General features: G+C 38.7%; 1 long non-coding RNA gene across 1 annotated transcript; it reads right to left on the bottom strand.

The window, feature by feature from the left end:
• Positions 1-699: 699 nt before the first annotated feature.
• LOC308187983 lies at positions 700-4,238 on the bottom strand. Its single transcript, XR_013945050.1, has 3 exons — positions 4,174-4,238; positions 3,552-3,670; positions 700-1,663 (listed from the first exon to the last, which is right to left on the bottom strand). It is a non-coding gene; the product is annotated as an uncharacterized lncRNA (long non-coding RNA).
• Positions 4,239-6,404: the final 2,166 nt, after the last annotated feature.

The raw sequence follows: 6,404 nt of genomic DNA, 5'->3' as shown, positions 1-6,404 counted from the left end.
TTTGTAGAACTTCTGAATAGTTTTGAAATTATTTCCGAGAATTTACCATATCCTGTGTAACTATATTTCTTTTATAACGTGTGTGTGTGATATTCTCTGGGTTCTCCTGTTTTTACATTTTTAAGTTTATGATTATATGCCACTTTTAAAGATACTTGTCGTGATAGTTATACTTTGCATCTCTGTTAAGCAAATTTATTACCTAATTTTCATATTGAGATGTCTGACACTATTGACTAAACATCTGTTTTACAAGGAGGGCTGTCAGAATACTCCCTGAAGTGACGCCTGCATTCTGGTTTCAGATAATGTCCTGCGTTCAGAACAAAGACGTTATTATTGTGTTGGCAAGTAAGAATGTAGGATGTTTTCCACAGATTTGTGTATATCACAGAATGGTATAGGTTGGAAAGGACCTCTGAAGGTCATCTGGTTCAACACTCCTGCTCAAGCAAAGACACCTACAGCAGGTTGCCCAGGACTATGTCCAGATGGATCTCCATGTAGGGAGACTCCATAATCTGTCTGGGCAACCTATGTGTGGTGGTTTTACCGTGCTAGGCAGCTGAACACCACAACTGCTCTCTCACTCCCCCTCCTTAGATGAGGAGGGGAAGAAGTAAAGGAAAGAACAACTCACGGGTTGAGATAAGGATGATTTAATTACAGGGAAAAAAAATAATTATTAAGGATAGATTATTAATAATTAAACAATTTAACTAAACAATTTAACTAAACAATTAACAATTTAACTAAAGGGGAAAAAGGAAAGGGGAAAAGGGAGGGGGAAAGGGAAAACTAAACAAAACAAGTAAAGGCTATGTGGAAGTGCAGAGGAAAGAAATTACTCTCTACTTCCCGCAAATGAGTGATGCTTGACCACGTCCTTGAAGCAGGGCTTCAACGCACATAGCCGGTGTTCGGGAGGAGGACAGACATTCTCACGAGAGCCCACCCCTCCCCTCTTCCTCCTTTTTCCACCTTTTATTGTTGTGTGACATCATATGGTATGGAATATCCCTTTGGTTGGTTTAGGTCAGCTGCCCTGGTGATGTTTCTTTTCTCACATCTTTGCCCACCCCTAGGGTTGTTAGAGAGAGTCCTGGTGCTGTGCCAGCACTGCTCAGCAGCAGACAACAACACTGGTGTGATACCATTGCTGTTTTAGCTACGAGTGCAGAGCACAGCACTGTATGGGCTGCTGCAGGGAAAGTTAACATCCCAGCCCGACCCAGTACACTATGTCAGTGTTCCATCAACCACACAGTAAATAAGTGCTTTCTCATATTTAGATGGAACATCTTGTGTTCCAGTTTGTGACCACTGTCACATAACCAGGTCTCCTGTTTCCTTGTGGAGAGGGCCCACATTTTCCCTACTCTTCCTTTTGTCATTGAGGTACTTGTAGAAGCCCTTCTTATTGCCCTTGATGTCCTTCGCCAGACTGAATTCTGTCTGGGCTTTAGCTTGCCTAACCTGATCCGTGGCTGCTCAGACAAAGTCTCTGTACTTCACACAGGCCTTGCTTCCACCCTCTGTAGGCCTCCTTTTTCGTCTTGAGTTTGTTCAGGAGCTCCTTGTTCATCTGTGCAGGCCTCCTGGCATTTATGCCTGACTTCATCTTTTTTGAGATGCACCGCTCTTGAGCGTGGAGGAGGTGATCCTTGAATAATAACCATTTACAAATCAAAATTTAAAAATAGCATAAAACAGTAAAATGTATAATTGCAGGTGCATGTTAGATATTTAATGCATTTGCTATCATGTTTCTAGACTTATAGAAAATGTCGGTTAATCAACCTGAGATCTTAATGCTTTTATTACATTTAACTTCAGTGAACTCCAATTTTCCAGTTTTCCAATTTTAACCTTTTATTTGTATCATTGCAACTTCAGTCATGGCAGGGTTATCCACACACTTTGTTCTGCAAGCCCCTGATCCTTCAAAGGATGTTTGTAAGTGGTTCTGTGTACTCCTGTCTTTTCCTCTGCAAGACTAAAATCAATTGTGAAGAGCCATAAAGAGATTTTGAGATTAGCAAATAAACCCAATATCAAACAAAGGCTTAATAAAAGAAACTTGAAGCAAAGATTCTGACATCTCCTGCTCTGCCTCTCACTACAGGCTATCTATGGTGTTTTCAGATCTTGCGGCTATGGAAACATAGATGATAACCCACACAAGTAACAGAGAATCTTTTAATTGACTTTGATGATCTTTCACTCAATCCCATACTTCCTGCTTCCTTGATCGTTTTGAATCATAGAGATAAGAGGAAGTGTTAACACTATGAAATAGTTTCACTGCCCTAAATGGCTGCCACTGCATAAAATACACTTGCAATTTCTCTCTCTCTCTTTTTTTTTTTTATTACTTTGCTACTGGTTTCCTGTTTCTAAACTGGAATAGCATTTATTATCTTGCTCTGTTTGTTTGTTTTTAAATTATTTTCATTATTATTCTCACTATGACATAACTTTTCCATATATACTTCCTTTCTTGCCAAAGTCTGACATTTTTTCAGCATTACAGAAGATAATTTTCTGTCCAATTTCAGTGATGGTATATAACATATAGTACATCTGTGAACACTAATCTGGAATGACAGATAGTTCCACTGAAAATGTTGGCATTTTACTTCTTTTTGGAACTGCTTCTGCTGTATTTATGAGTGTAGTACTTTCTGTATTTGCATAAATTTGCCAAAAATAAGTAATTGTTCTTTTAGTTATTTTAAAATTATTTTCCTTTGGGACATCTATTATTTGGTTCCGTTTGCTGTCAACATATTGAATGTTTCTCTCTTTGTTTCTGGAAATTATCAGAAGGAAACAAAAACATCACTTTTACAAAAAAGTATCCCTTTTACTTCCCCTCTTAAACACATATGGTATCTGGCAAATTCCTAATGAAAGCTCCTGTTTTCCAAATATAAATTTGGTCAGTTACTTCCCATATGGAAATGTGTTAACTTAGTAAAATATATTTTTAAAAAAATCTCTTAAATTCATTGAAATTGTATTCCATTTGAACTTCATGTATTTTTTTTTTCAGAGCAACTCTAAGAGATATTAAACAGACAAGTTTGTGAATAAAAACATAATATCTTAATGGAGACAATCCTAAATGTTGATAGCTGCTTTAATCTTTCATTTTAGAATTGATTCTTTAAGTTTACATTACATAACTTTAAATTCTTACATCAACTTATTAGAAGAACTGAAATAACCCTATCTATAGTGTTTATTTTAATGGAACATTTTTCAAGAGATGAGAAATATGAGAATTGCCTTCTATGCATAATTGAGTTCTGTGCTTTTCTATAGATATAATAAATACCTGTTATCTACAGCTGAAGAATATTGTCATAAAACTTAAAAAGAAACAGAAATTTAGACGACAAAGGTGAATCCTAAGTTTTCCATCCACCCGCTTTCTCTTTCCCTACCATGTCCATTTTCCATCTATGAATTTTGTGTATATTCAATGTCTTCATCTCAATTTTCTTTCTGCTTTATGATTATCTCTCAGATACATTCAGATACAGTACCTTTCTCCAGATGCTTTGTTGAAGCAAAGAAGTACCTTACATCATAATTTCCAATTTCAGTCTCCATGCTCTTCCGGAGCCAAGGTTAGAAAAGAGGGTTCAAATAAAAGCCAATGTTTCTATAGATAAAAAAACTCTTATTAGAATCTGTGAATGTATGTCTTTGTGTGCTGACACAGCATTGGCTAGAGTACTGAAGGAGAAACCCCACCCTAGCAAATGGAAACTGTATGGATGGATGTAAAAATTAATCCTTTTACTCCATCCAGGGAGATAAACTTTTTGCGAACTGTAACACTATTAGCACTAACTGCTACACTATTAGCCTCAAAACTATACTGTTGGTCACAAGACTGGCCTCCTCACAGCTGTGCTTTAAAGAAAATGTAAGCAAGTCACTATACCACAGCATCTACATTCTTGAGACCGTTTTGACATACAAAGCTCAGTGTCATGTAAGTTTTGAAATTCTGACTTGTGGTCAATGACAAGAGCTTAATTTCCCAAGATTATTGGTCAAAATGCAATATAATAACTTCACATAACAAATGATTGGTATTTAGCTGGGATTCATTTCCTCCTGTCTGGATGGTCAATTCTCCTTTAAGCCAATAAACTATACCTGCTTCTTGAAAGATATTCCTCTTTAGTGATCTGTGGACATCCATCCTATCAGCCTTCTGCTGCTGCAAAAATAAAAATAAAAATAAATAAATAAATAAATAAAAATCACTCATGCTTTCTTAAGAAAGACTGTTTTACTTTTCCTTTGACTCTACACTTGGAAAAAAATGTGAAAGACCTATTCATAGCTAATGCAAATGTTTTTATTTGTCTGCTGTTTGTTTGCTTGTTTTTAAGTGGGCTATATTAGGTGTAGCTGACGAGTTTTGTAATGGTGGATAGGGTGTGGGGAGGGCTACAGAGGTGGCCACTGTGAGAAGAGTCAGGTGTTGCCCCATGCTGGAGCTTTGAGCCAGATTACAACAGAGCCACCACTGGCCAAAGCGGAGCCCATCAGCCAAGCTGGTGGCACTTCTGTGAAAACATATTTAAAAAATGAACAAATCACTAGATGGCAGTGAGTAGTGAGGTTAAAAAGTGAGGAACAATCCTGCAGACATCAAAACCAGTGAAGAAGGAGAGGGAGGAGGTGCTCCAGGTGCTGGAGCAGAGATTCTTCTGCAGCCTGTGGAGAGGACCATGGTGGAGCAGCTCCTGAAAGACTGTAACTCATAAGACAGACCCCACACTGGAGCAGGAGGAAAGTGTGAGGAGGAGGAAGCAGAAGACAGGAACTGTTAGAAACTGATCATAACCCCCCATTCCCCTTCCCCCTGTACTACCCAGGAGGATTGGAAAAGAAGGAGTGAAGTTGACCCTGGGAAAAAAAGGAGATATTTTTTCTTGTTTCTCACCATCCTATTCCATTTTTAATTGGCAATAAATTAAATTAATTTCACCAAATTGAATATGTTTTACCTGTGATGGTAATTGGTAAAAGATCTCCCTCTCTTTATCTCAGCCAACTAGCTCTTTCATCTTATTTTCTCCTCGTCCTGCTAAGGAGAGGGACTGAGAAAGCAGCTAGGTAGCAGTCTGGCAGCTGGCAAAGATCAAGCCACTAAACAAGGGTAGCAGATAGGCCTTGTATTTGATTCTCCTCTTTATGATCAGTAACAGTCAAACTGAATGTACGGAATTATTAGAAAAAGAAGAGTAACACAGAGAAAAAGAAATAAAATAAGAAAAAAAAATATTTATTATTGTATGCATCACCGGTGCACCGCATCATCCTTGGAGGTACTTAAGAGACATGTAAATATGGTGCATGATTTAGTGGTGGACTTGTAGTGCTAGCTGATGATTGGACTTGATGATCTTATGGGCCTTTTCCAACCTAAATGTGTTGTGGTTTAACCCGGCTGGCAGCTAAACACCACACAGCCGTTCGCTCACCCTCCCCCCTCCCTCTCTGGGATGGGGGAGAGAAACGGGAAAGTGAAGCCGGTGAGTTGAGATAAAGACAGTTTATTAAGACAGGAATATAATAATAACAATAATAATAATAATAGTGATAATGATAATAGTATTAATAATAATAATGTGTAAGAAAACAAGTGATGCACAATGCAATTGCTCACCACCCGCTGACCGATGCCCAGCCTATCCCCGAGCAGCCGGCCCCCCCACCCCGGCCAGCCACCCCTATATATTGTTTAGCATGACGTCAGATGGTATGGAATACCCCTTTGGCCAGTTTGGGTCAGCTGTCCTGGGTCTGTCCCCTCCCAGCTCCTGCTGCACCCCCAGCCTGCTCGCTGGCAGGACAGAGCGAGAAGCCAAAAAGTCCTTGGCCTGGTGTAAACACTGCTCTGCAACAATTAAAACATCAGCATGTTATCAGCGCTCTTCTCATCCTAATCCAAAACATAGCACCCTACCAGCTACTATGAGGGAAAATTAACTCTGTCCTAACTGGAACCAGGACAAAATGGTTCTATGATGCTATGATTCTAAACAAAACAAAACCCAAAACAAACCAAAAAAAAGCAGAGGCAGTGAGCAATAACCACTTTCAGATAACAAAAAGGCCGTGGAATACTGTAACAGCCTACCCAATAGTGATAAAGAAATCACCCCTCCCTCCTCTCAACATTCCAGTCCTGGCATACTATCACTTGCCATAGATCCATATCACGTACAAATTACTAGTGATTTTCTTTCTTTCAAAGTATAATAAGAATGATAAAAGGACCTCTGAATTAATTTTATTGGCAGGGATGAACTTGGTAGAAGTTAGGGAGAGAGAAAAATACTTGTCCTGACAGCAATTCTACTCTCACTTATATG

The sequence above is a fragment of the Anser brachyrhynchus genome, assembly GCF_964034855.1.
Source record: "Anser brachyrhynchus genome assembly, chromosome: 1".
NCBI classification, from domain to species: Eukaryota; Metazoa; Chordata; class Aves; order Anseriformes; family Anatidae; genus Anser; species Anser brachyrhynchus.
The sequence above is the reverse complement of the archived record's forward strand: the minus strand, read 5'-3'. Positions and strand labels throughout refer to the sequence as shown.